The 12,146-nt window shown below is 45.7% G+C and overlaps 1 protein-coding gene across 2 annotated transcripts in view; it reads left to right on the top strand.

Moving 5' to 3' along the window:
- Positions 1–12,146, top strand: part of CASP9 (caspase 9) — a 653,184-nt gene that overhangs the window by 622,589 nt on the left and 18,449 nt on the right. The window lies entirely within an intron of this gene.

The raw sequence follows: 12,146 nt of genomic DNA on the forward strand, positions 1-12,146 counted from the left end.
CTAATGCATGCAATCAAAGTGCATAAGGTAAATATGTCTGTTTTCATCAAATAACTTCATTTGGTGTAGAGCCATCAAAGTACATCCTGACAAAACATTTTCAAAAATTTACAGTGTGTCATTTTAGCCATTTGAAGGTTCAATTTAAGAAAAAACAACTGACACCATACCCCACCTCGAATGCCAGAACCAACATTAATACTCAATTTGCCTTTTTCTCAGGGGTATAAGGTTCGGACGGGTTAGGATGGTGTTGTCGAACAGTTCCGGGAAGGCCAACAAGACCCAGGTGGTGGTGGATACTGATTACAATTCTGCTGTTATGAGCCCGACTTTGGTGCCCAGATCTTCCCCGGACCTCTCTAGTCAAAGTTCACCCCTAAAAAAAAGACTGACAGAGTCAGCATAGTTATTACCCTTGTTACACAATCTAGAACACCCCACTATGTCCTCCCTCTTCACAAAGTCCCAATTCCCCACGGTACGGAGCCAATGGAGGCTCTTATTTAGAAGCGCATCCTTTGGCTCCTGTTGATTTGGTGGGGGATTTGGAACCCCGTGGAGGAAAACTGGATCCTCTTTCCCTGGGACAGTTAATTTTCAATACATTTGGATGACAAGTCACGGGCCAGATGGGTTTGATGCCCAGGGTGGAAGGTTCCCTAGCAGCAGTTAGATGTGGTGATTGTTCAGCCCGTGGGAGCCTTGTCGTTATGGGGGCATCATTATTGCTCGAGGTGGATTGCAAAAGGGGAATCTTAGGTTGAGGCCCCTCATCAAAAGAAGAGGTAATGCCAGCTTTCTCCCCCAACTGGCCTCTGCCTCTGTTCCTCCCCCCTCCCCTTTGGTGGGCCTCGATTAGATCCAGTAGCAGTTTTTTAATGACTCCCAGTTCGGAGAGCACTCACAGACAGGGTCGGATTGGCCCCTCTGCCTTTCGGCCCGTGGCCTGGCCGAAATCGTCCCTGGGAAGTGGGGCCAGTTTCTGGCCATGTCTGGGCCGGTTTGTAAGAAAAAATGTTTTGTTTTTTTTCACTTTTTTTTCTTTTTTTTCAAAAAGCCTTTCCTCCTTCTTAGGTAGATAAATGAGTACCAACACAGGTTGGGTGATATTGTATGCATATTTGTTTTTTTTTTTAAAAAGAGCTTAAGCGTAAGTGCTATACAATAACATATCATCATTTTGCCTTGGACGTCTGCTTATATTCACAATAATTTAGTGTACTTGGGGACAATGCTATTTGATGCCACTTCCTGTTTTGTCAAGGGGTGAAAGGTCGTGTTTCATCGCTTCCCAGGATGTCACTTTGGGCTGGGGTCAAATGACATCACTTCTGGTGATGTCACCAGAGGTCAAGGGTCGTGAGGCGAGGGGTGGGCCACTTTTATTTGGGTGACCGGGCCGATTTCTTGTCCCAGTCCGACCCTGCTCACAGACATTAAGGCCAACCCCCAAGTAATTCAGCCTCTTTGGGTATTGGAGCGGGAGGGGGCTGGCTATTATGAATAAAGGGCTTGGGAGATGGGTAGAGTAGGGTGAGCCCGCCAGACCCCCTGCTAGTCCACTAACAACCCCGCAGGACACCAACACCCCACGCCCTTTTCCCACAGGCTTCACCCTTGCGGGCCAGAGCTTCAGCTGATGAAGGAGGAGGGGCCGTGGCTAAAATCTGCACCAGTATGGAGGTCCTCCTCGGCCAATGCAGTGAAGGAGGAGCGGGACGCCAACACCCCGCACCCATGTCAATTTAACCAAAATGTGCAAAAGTTCAAACTTAAGTTTCCCACAAAGCAAATCTTGTGACCAGGGTTTGATTCCCTTCTCTTGAGTCAATTCAGGAAGACTTCTGAAAGAGTTCTGTTTCGAAAATGTTCAGTTCAATAATAAATGCCTCTTTCATCCAACACTTCTTTCAAATAGGTAAAGAAAATGTTTCTTTCACAAAACACTTGTTCAAAACCAAAGCACCTGTTTCTAACACAAAGTATTCTTTCCAATTTGCAATTACTTAGATTGATGTCACAACCATCCTTACAATAGAATACATTTTTCAGGACAGCACAGACATTGTCTTTTGTTACACAAAAGTTTGTCAGGAGGATAAAGTAATGATAAGGTAAATATCTGCTTTTCTCAGTACTCTTTATAGCAACAAAGTTTTCTCCTCGAAAGCAACTGGTGTTTTCCTGGTTTACTCTCCTGCCAGGAGTGGGTTTCAACGTCATGCCCAACCCTTTTTATACAACTAAGTTCTCTTCTTGAAAACAACTGTTTCTTTCCTGGTTTACTCTCCTGCCAGTAATGGGTTTCAACTTCATAGACAACCTTCTTTAAAACAGCGTTTTCTGCTTGAAAGCAACTATTCTTTTCCTGGTGTACTTGCCTTCCAGGAATGGGTTTCAACTTCATACAACTATCAATGGTTTCTCTGCTTGTGGCAATGTTTGTTCCAGGTTTCTCCCCACCAATTTCTCATATGAGAACTGTACAATGGTTGCCTGTTTGTTTGCTTCTGGCAATGTGGCTTCCAGGTTTCCCCGGGCTGGTATTCCATATCTGTAGAATTGCGCTCTTTCTACCCTTCTTTCTCTCCTCTGTAGTTTTCTGGCTGGTGGCAATGCGGGTTCCAGGTTTCCCCAAACTGATATGTCATGTGAGAATAATTGCACCCTTTTTGCCTTTCTTTTCTACTTGCCCGACATTCACAATTGTCTCTGAATTGTAATTGTCCCTTACAGAGTGCCCCCAGGGTTACCTCTCTCTCTCTAGGTTGACACACCGGCTGCATTTGGCATCTCTGTGTTGAGTCACAGTGCTTCGTTGCAGTCTCGATGCAGCTAGGACCTCAGTGCACTGCCAGTTCCTCTATGGTCCCCCTGCAACGTTGACAGTTCTCCTGTGGCTGCATTTGCTTAGGCAGCACTTCAAGGGAACTTGCCTGGCTCCACCAGGTCTTCGGGTACTCCAGTATGCCAGAGTGGCCCTCTGTCACTCAGGAGTTTTTCTCCCTCTCAGCTGGACTTCTTGCTCCACCTTGGCTTGCTTCAAAGCTTCCGATTCCAATTGTGCACACTCTGCAGCACCCTGTGACTTCTCTGACTGCAGCCTCTGCCTCTGCCTTGGCCTTCACTTTTACTTCTGCTTCTACTGCTCCTGCTGCCTCCTTTACCTGTGGCTGGGTTTTTGGTTTAAATGTTCCGCTCAGCTGATTAGAATAGAAACAACTAGACTGCACAGTCAGCTTGACATCACTATTGATCCACATTAACTCTTTACTGCTCTTCCTCGTCCCAGTACCATAGGCAGTCTGTGCATTGAAGTCCATAATGTTCTTAGTTTTCAAGTTATTTTGTTTCAACTGATGATTAGATGAAACAGAAGGTGTCATATGAACATTCTGTACAATAACATTAAGTTTAAGATTTTTACCCAAGACAGAACCATTGCAGTCAGGGGGTACTACATGTGACCCATATATTTCCAAAGTGGAAAATGTATTCTGTTTAGGTAGTTTTGCAAATATTCTCTTTTGGGCTTTAACATGGGTAGATTTCGCATTGTGGCAGCATGCCATTGGGTATTTGTAGATTATAGGATCTTCGTCCTCACAAAAGGATGAATACAGCATCTCTCCTAAGTGAGTCAATACTTCTCCCTGAGAGCCATCTCCTCCCATGTGATCCTCCCTCATAATGCCATCCCCAGGGTCAGGATCCGGTAGCGGCTGCCTTCCCCTGGCCCCATGTGAGGAGACTTTAGGCTGGGGATCAATGATGACTCTGCAGGAGTCATCACAGTGCTTTGTGTACTCTTTCTCATTACTCCCATCATTGCCTTGGCCCACTTGCCACTGGAGACATTCTCCCTTCTCAATATGATAATTGATGTCAAGGATTGAGCTAAGCAATTTTGAGAACCTGCCTTGATATGGTTGTCTGTGTTGCTAGGAGTGTGGGCACTGGGGCAGTCATTTGTAAGCATTGGTGGATGAGAATGTCTGGCATTATCCCCCCACATGCAGGTGAAATTGCTGGACATGTTCTTCGATGGCCATAATCTTCCTGGAGAAGTGCTAAGGGTCGGTTGTAGGTCAAATGGTCGAATCTAAATGGTCGACAGGACAAATGGTCGACACCAAAAGGTCGACAGGTCAAATGATCGAATATTTTTTTTTTGTTTTTTCACTTTTTTTTAGGGGGGGGGGAGTCCCCCAACCCCCTTTTTTTTGCTAAAACCCCTTTTTTCCCTAAACGAAAACCTAAAAAAAATATATAACTTAAAAAAAAATTTGATCATTTGTCCTGTCGACCAAATTGTGTCGACCATTTGTCTGTCGACCATTTGTCTGTCGACCATTTGACTAGACACCCTAAGCTTCCTGTGCAACAGCTGACTCTTTGGGTATTGCAGTCTTGTTCATCCTGTCATCCTCCTCTTTTTCCTCTAAGGGTTGCACCCTTATCTTCTCTGCCTTTTCTGGTTAACAAGGAAAGGGACAGATGCAGCAACAGGGTTGTCACCATCCGGGATGTCTTTAGATTGACCCTCCCAGAGGTTAATCAGATTTTTTTCCACCTTGGCCATGGAGCCTGTTTAATTTCACATCCTTGGCTCCTCTAACTTTGATGGGGCAGAACTTGAATTCTTTGGAAGGAATGGGCTTCTATCACTTCAAATACTTAGTTATGGTAAGGCGTTACCCATTGCTCTTCCTACAGAGGCTTCAGACAAACCTCTTGTCTTGCTGGTGCTTCCTGTCAATCACCTTCTGTGTGAGGAAATGGATCAGCTGTTGGGAGAAGAAGGCTATAGATCTGGTGTTTCTCTTAGAGGCAGGAAATGGGTGATTGTTTCAGTACTGCATCATCCCCCATGAAGGGAGGCGGGATGGTATAGATCCTGCAGAGCTGCTTCTCGTACACAACAAATCAAGATGTACACCTTGGCACAATGTCTCAAGGCTTTGGAGTAGCAGTATTTGTTAGTATCCCTCTTTCTACAAGAAGCTTACTTTCATGTTCCTGCCCTATTGAACCAGTGAGGATAACTGGCAGTTTGTTTTGGGAGTCCATCCAGGGAATTTGCTCCCTCTCCCCAAGGGGGAGCCACCACTTATGGGACTAGGAAGGGGACCTTCTTAGTGTGATGAATCCTATGGAGTCATCACTGATCCAAAGCCTAAAATCTCCTTCCAAGTGGCCAGTGCAAAGCAGCTGCTACCTGATCATGACCCTGGGAGTGGTGTTATGAGGTTGGACCACATGGGAGGAGATGGCTGTTGGGAGAAGTGGTGACCCTCAAAGGAGAGACACGGTATGCTCCTCTTCCATATGAAGAAGACTCTATAATTTCAGAGTTCCTGATGGCATATTGTCATTATTCAAATCCCTCTGTTTGTAAAATCCTAAAACTTGTCCTTGTCAACCATTCTAAATAAAATGCCATTCACACTTTGTGTGCATAACACCAGCATAACATGTTCTGTCTCTAATGGACTCTAACTCCCATAAAGCCTCAAGCACTGAAACGTGGAAGAGGAGGAAGGAATCAGTATGGAATGAAAGGAACATCAAACGCAACATGCAGACTAGTTGTCAGACTGGTAATCAGCTGCGCGGGACATTTAAATCTGATGAAGAACATCAATGGAGGAAAGGAGAGGAGAGCTGCAGAGAAGGCGAAGTGAGAAGCATGACCAACAGAAGGAGAGACGTGGAGATGAGCTGTGCTGGGAAAGTGAAGTGCTCCGAGGCAACCGCTTGGAGGTCGGCTTCACTGGAGGAACGGGAAACTGGTGAGAGAGCAGCCGGAGAATCGCTGCAAAGCAGACCGCTCCAAGAGACATGGTCTTGTGGGGCCGCTGTGGTTCCATCGGCGAGGAGTTGGAAAGCCGCTGCAGGAACCAAAAGAGGGTTTGTCCGACCAGGTAAGTCTTCCCAAAGAAAGCACTTTGCCTCAGTCACATGTCAGACCAGTGATTTGGCCCTGAGGAGTTGAGGGTCCCAGTGTTTGTTTGCAAACTAACAAACAATTCAATAGTTGATTTGAATAGCTACCAAATAGAGTGGAAAGGCAAGGACTGTACAAATGTCCTTATATGAGATATACATTTGGGGAAAATTGAAACAAACGTTGCCACCAGTCAATAGATGTTAATGAAGACATTGAAAAGCATGATGGCGCTGGAGAGATGAGTAGAACCCTGACAAACAGCCATCAACCACCCAAACTTGTGATTAGAAGAGAGATGTTTTTATAGTCTTCCTAAAAACCAGGTGGTTATGGATCTTTTTCACTTCAATAGGCAGCTTGTTCCACAGCTGAGCTGCTTCAACAGAAAAGGCACGTCCACCCAAACAGGAACGGCGAAATGATGGTACACAAATCAGGCCCGCTGACTCCGATCTTAAAGAGCGATTGAGAAGGTAGCAGGAAGATTTACCACGCAAATATTCTGCTCCCTGACCATGAAGTGCACGATAGAGGGACTTGAATTCAATACGCTGGGGTACTGGTAGCCAATGGAGTTGACGGAGAACTGGAGAGATATGAACACCATCCAGTGATCCAGTCACTACCGGAGCTGCAAAGTTCGGAAGCGCTGAAGCTGACGTATCAGCCCCTTAGGCTGTGCAAGATATAGAAAATTGCAGTAATCCAGTCAGCTATTTACCATAGCAGCAACCACCATCGGCCGCAAGGGAGATGTTATCAGGTGAAGGATTTGTTGAAAGATTTTCAGATGAAAGAAGCCAGATTGACAGAAAGATGATATCTGGGCTTCCATTAACAGAGTAGCTGTCATAATAGCTCCCAGATTTTATACTTTCACAGCAGGCACCGGAAGGAGGCCCAAAGAAGAGAACCAGAAGGTTGAAATCCAAACTGTAGGATCAGGGGGAGAGCCCACCACCAGTACCTCCGTTTTGTCACCATTTAACTTTAACCAGTTAAGGCCCATCCACTCCCCCATGGCTGTCAGGCACCTATGGAGGCACGACGATGCCTCGGTCCGATCAAGAACCAACCGGATCAGGATCTGGGTGTCGTCAGCGTATGAATAGCACCTGACGCCGAAGGAGCGGGTGAGACACACTAAGGCCCAGATGTATGTTAAAAAGGATGGGTGACAAAGCGGATCCTTCGGGAACACCGCAAGTGAGACAAGAAGATTCAGAAAGAAAAGGAGAAAGCAGGAGGGATTGAGATCTATCCTAGAGGAAATAAGAAAACCAGGCAAGGACCTGACCGGATATGCCGACTTGAACCAGCCGGGATAACTGGGTGGGATGGTCAACCTTGTTGAAAGCCGCTGAAAGATCTAACAATTCTAACAATATCAGGGCTCTGACACCCCCTGCATCAACCAGCCTGCCCAAGTCATCCTGTACAGAGACCAGGAGGCTCTCGGTGCCCCTGCCTGTCCGAAAGCCAGATTGAGCAGGGTTGAGACAATCAGACCGCTCCAGAAAAGAAGATGGGAGAGGAGAGACCAGTGCTTCCAGAAGTTTCATAAAGACAGGAAGAAGAGAAATAGGCTGGAAATTGGCAGGTATGGAAGTATCCAACGAGGGCCTTTTTAAGAGTGGAATTACTGTGGCGATTTTTAACTTGGGGGGGGGGGGGGAGAGAGATGGCAGAAGGGGGGGAATCAGCCCTGTTTGACAGGAGGAGAAAACAGCCTCCGTAATTAGCCCTATAATATCATGTGTGATCTCTTTCAGGACTCTTAAGGGGCACAACATCTGAAGGCGCACTTGACTTAATCTGAAGAAGGGCTTTAAGTACTGATTCTTCAGTAAAAAGGGGAAAAGAGGACCAGCCCGAGGTACCTGAAGCTGCGTCGCTTCAGAAAATGCTTTATGAAAGAGAGTTTCCAGCAACTCTAAAAGACTCTGACTACAGAGAACATTTTGGTTATCCTACCTGAATTAATCCAGGGAAAGTGAACCACTCCTGGATTCAAGGATTATTTGTTGAATTTTCATATTTGTTTTTCTATGCACTTTTCATTAAGTAAAATTCAGAACATTTACCTTGCACCTTTTATTTAAGTGTGAGGGTCAGATATAGTTTGGACACAAGGACTGGTTATATAATTTTGATGACAAGACTCAGACTGATCTTTAGCTTTAGTTTCCTACGTAGGGAACCTCTCATTAGGATAGGAATAGAAAGGCCTTTATCCACCCCTTTCGAGTTAACAAAATCTCTGATGTTGACTTTGTGTCCGTTTCTCAATTCTGACCCCTCATATGAGCTTAACACCCCCTAGGGGATAGGGCAAGCGGGATCCCACCTGGAGGGCCGTGGGGGAGTCCTCCTCTCTGAGGATAGGGAATCCCTAGAGAGGGATGTGTATTATCACCATTGTCTCCAGAGTCCCCTATGTTTGTTGGCTACATGGGTGTTGTGCTCTGTTCTGCTTCCCTTCTGGTGAGCACTAGTGCTCTAGGCCCCACAAGCCATCCACAGAAATACACGGAGACATGGATGAACTCAACTGCTCTTTATTACCCTCTACAGAGTTCTCCCTTCCTGGGCTCTCCTAGCCCCTTCCTCTTCCTTCCCCCTCCCCTTGTCCATGGCTTCCCTCTTCTTCCCTTAAGGTGGATCTCCTCTTAAGGTGGGGTGGCCACGTTGCATGTCACAACACCAGGGATTGATGAATGTAATGAGCTTTCAAGGCATGCATCTAAGGGTGGTGTGGTTTTTTACCCTCTGCAGGCACCTTACTCAAGTCAACTCAGAGAACCAGTCTCAACCCCCAACCCCTCTTCCTCCTCCCCCCAAGGGAAAAGGGCCCATGCATGTTGTTGTTAGGCCAGAGAGAGGCCAGCAGAACCACACAGCATTTTAGACAGCGTTCAGCTGCACAGAATCCTCAGCCAACGAGCCGCAGCAAGGTGTAAAACGGTCCTACGCAGATAGTCCAGCAGAAAATGCCTGAGTCTTCAGAGTGAGAGGAGACGTGAAGCTTTCATCTTGAAGTTGCTAGATGCTGGCAATAAGGGGGAAGAGGCTCCCATGACCCCATCAGAAGACAGCAAACCACGTGACAGCAAATGGAACGCCGTTGCTCTGTGTAGTTGGGCGGTGGGTGATACAAGTGATGCAGACCCCCTCAAGGGGATGAGATGGAGACAACCCCAAGAAGTGGTGAAAATTAACTGGGCACCTGTCAAACACATAATCCCATAGATGATTGGGAGTCGGATTTACCCAACCCAAAAGTATCCCACACCTAGAATTGGTATGAAGTATATGACGGAAGTAAAAGCCAGAAAAAAACAAAATGCGGGAAAAGCCACTAGGCTAACTGGAACTCTTTACTCAACACGGGGAGGTGAAGGAGATGATTGTGTGAACTGGTATTGGGACTAGGGTGCCCTTTTCGAAGCCAGAGACAGAATAAGGGGTCAGAATCCAGCCACCACTTAACCTTTGGGGCAAGAAGCCATTGCTTTGTTTTGTTTGATTGTTATTTCTTTTCTATATTAGTGAGAGGGATAAGAGTTGGGGGAAGTTATGTTCTGGATGGTGGACACATCGTATGTTTCTGTACATCCTGACGAGCAACGTTTTTACATATTTCTTTCCTTAGGCTAGGGCATAGATGATTAAGGACAGAGAGAGGTATTTGTGTGTATAAAAACTCATCAAACATGTCATCTTGTCAATGTCCTGGTTCTGCCTTACCACAGGAGGCACTCTCATTGCTCTTCAATATCACTTTAACACTGTGGGATTTCACAAAGTTGATAGCAGACCATCTTTTCAGGACTGGCAAACTACTCATTGGTGTAGGATTGTCCTTAAATCTGAGGAGGTCTTGCGAGATGCCTTCTCAGTGATTCCAGTTTATTAGATCGGGCCTGTTCGATCTTGGCCTTTCCACGTCAGGAGAGGATTTAATTTTGGAAACTATTAGATCCTGTCTGTGTTGACAACTGTGTTCTTGGTCCTCCTAGCAATGTTATCCGACTGCTGGGTCTGATCCCCTTGTGCGTCCTCCTGGTCCTACAAGCCTACCTCAGAATTAGCTTTCTTCAGTGAGTGCAGCATAATCTGTGTCCTACGTTTGTGGCAGTATGGATGAGGAGCGGCGGATTTCATCCCAGATCCTCAATTATGGTTGTGCCTGCACAGCTTCTTTTGGGGAATTTTTTTGATGACCTTAGCCACAGATGGCATCTAATTCTCTGAAGGGGTAGAGATGCTCCCCTAACAGATCTTTTGGTGAGTGGTGTGACAAAGTCCCATGACTTAAACTGGGTGATAGAACTGAGGGGACCATCTTAGACTGGGTAATGGGACTGGGAAAACCATAAGTGCTGGGTGCCACCACACGCTCCATGATGCAGTGCCTAGCGGAGGTAGATTTTGGATCCTACAGGATTCCCCAATCCATCTCCGCCCTTGAGAAAATTACATATCTGTTGAATCCACACGGACGCCACAATGCAACAAGAATGGACCGACCTTGCATGGTATAAGGACCACATAACAGGGGACAATTGGGGTAAGAATTAGGGTTCTAGAGTATCCCCTCAAGAGAATCCATATGGTAAAGGCAAAGGGGAGTATAGCCCTTGTGGAGATGCATATTGCTAGGGAAGAGAATCCCATACTTGTTCCACAAGACCACACCAAGACCACACCACACAGGCCTTTTAGAAAAATATGTCAAGCCTCAAATATAACCGCTCCTTGGAGAGCCATTGTCACCTCAAACCCCTACCCCAATGCAGCCTTTTTTGTCTATTCATGCGGGATAGGAATTCCTGCCCCCTGATAGAAATGATAATTATGCTTTTTGTGACCGTGGACCTAGAACAGTGTGGCCACTGTCACTCAGGACCCAAACCAATGTCAAAAACGCTGCCCAACACTTGTTAGCAGTACAACAACAAAGGCAGGGACATAGACCAAATGGATGAGAGGACTGTACCAACTTGGGAGATTGCAAACTAGTAACATTTAGAATTTGTTTCATCCTCGGCAATGTCAAGTAGTGGCTGTTCTGCTCCTTGCATATGCTCATGCCTGCGAGCTAGAGGTTGGATGTTCATGGATGCTAACAGGGGAGTTGACAAGAGATCTAGAGTTGGCATGCAACACCAGTACCAAAGCAGTGACACTAGTGTGAAAAGTAAAATCATGCACTCGCCTCATCAAGGCTCAATTTGCGACTCCACACCCAACCGCGCATCCAAAGGAGAAACAGCTGAGAAAGCACATTTGTAGTTTGAGAGTCAATTTCCACGCTCAGCAGAGAGGAGGATACAGCTGAGCTTGATTTGGCCATTGGCTAGTGATGATTGACTCTTGGCGAGTACAAAATGGTGGGATATGTGTATGTGTGCAATAATGGTGGCAAGTGACTTTCTATGGCTGGTTAGTAGCTTACAACTTAAAATTGTACCCCTGTAAATTTGTTAATTGAGTGCACTTATTTTAAAATGTGTTCAGATTCCAGTTAAAACACAAAGACTAGTCTGAAATGTGTGATCTTGTGTTCCGCTTGAGTGCTATCTACATGAGAATGGCTGAGCTCATCACTTGTCGTCGATGGAGCATGTTACTGCTCCAGTGTTTGACTGTTAAATTAATATATTTTTTGACAATGGGTTTTGAATTTCTTGAATTTTAAATATAATTCTACATTTTGTCTCATTTAATTAAATTATCATTTGCAATATTTATTATTGTTTCCAAGTTGGAGGGAAACACAGGCTTGCCGAGTTTCAAAGTTTTATATATTACATGAGCTGTGTAACATGCAGTAAAACCACCCACTGGGTTAGTAAACTGTCTCGTGATTAACCGGTGTGACAAAGTCACAATATAAATATCACATCCAGTACCTGATCTGCGAGAGAGTAGTAAGATAGGCAGGTCTATTCCTGAACAACTTGCAAATCCCATGAGGCAGCAACTAACCAGAAACCTCTGGGTCCTAAAAGACCCTGGTATTCAGGATTTCATATCCCTAGATGCATCATGTTTAGAGATCCAAAACCCAGAGCAGATTCTGGAGTGTCGTTCAGGGATTCAGGGAAGTATACACTATGTGGAAACAATAGCACATTGAGGGAGACCCCTTAGCGGCAGGTGCTATTCCTCATACGGAAAACCCCTAATT

The sequence above is a fragment of the Ambystoma mexicanum genome, chromosome 8, assembly GCF_040938575.1.
Source record: "Ambystoma mexicanum isolate Mex_15411 chromosome 8, UKY_AmexF1_1, whole genome shotgun sequence".
In the NCBI taxonomy this organism is placed as follows: domain Eukaryota; kingdom Metazoa; phylum Chordata; class Amphibia; order Caudata; family Ambystomatidae; genus Ambystoma; species Ambystoma mexicanum.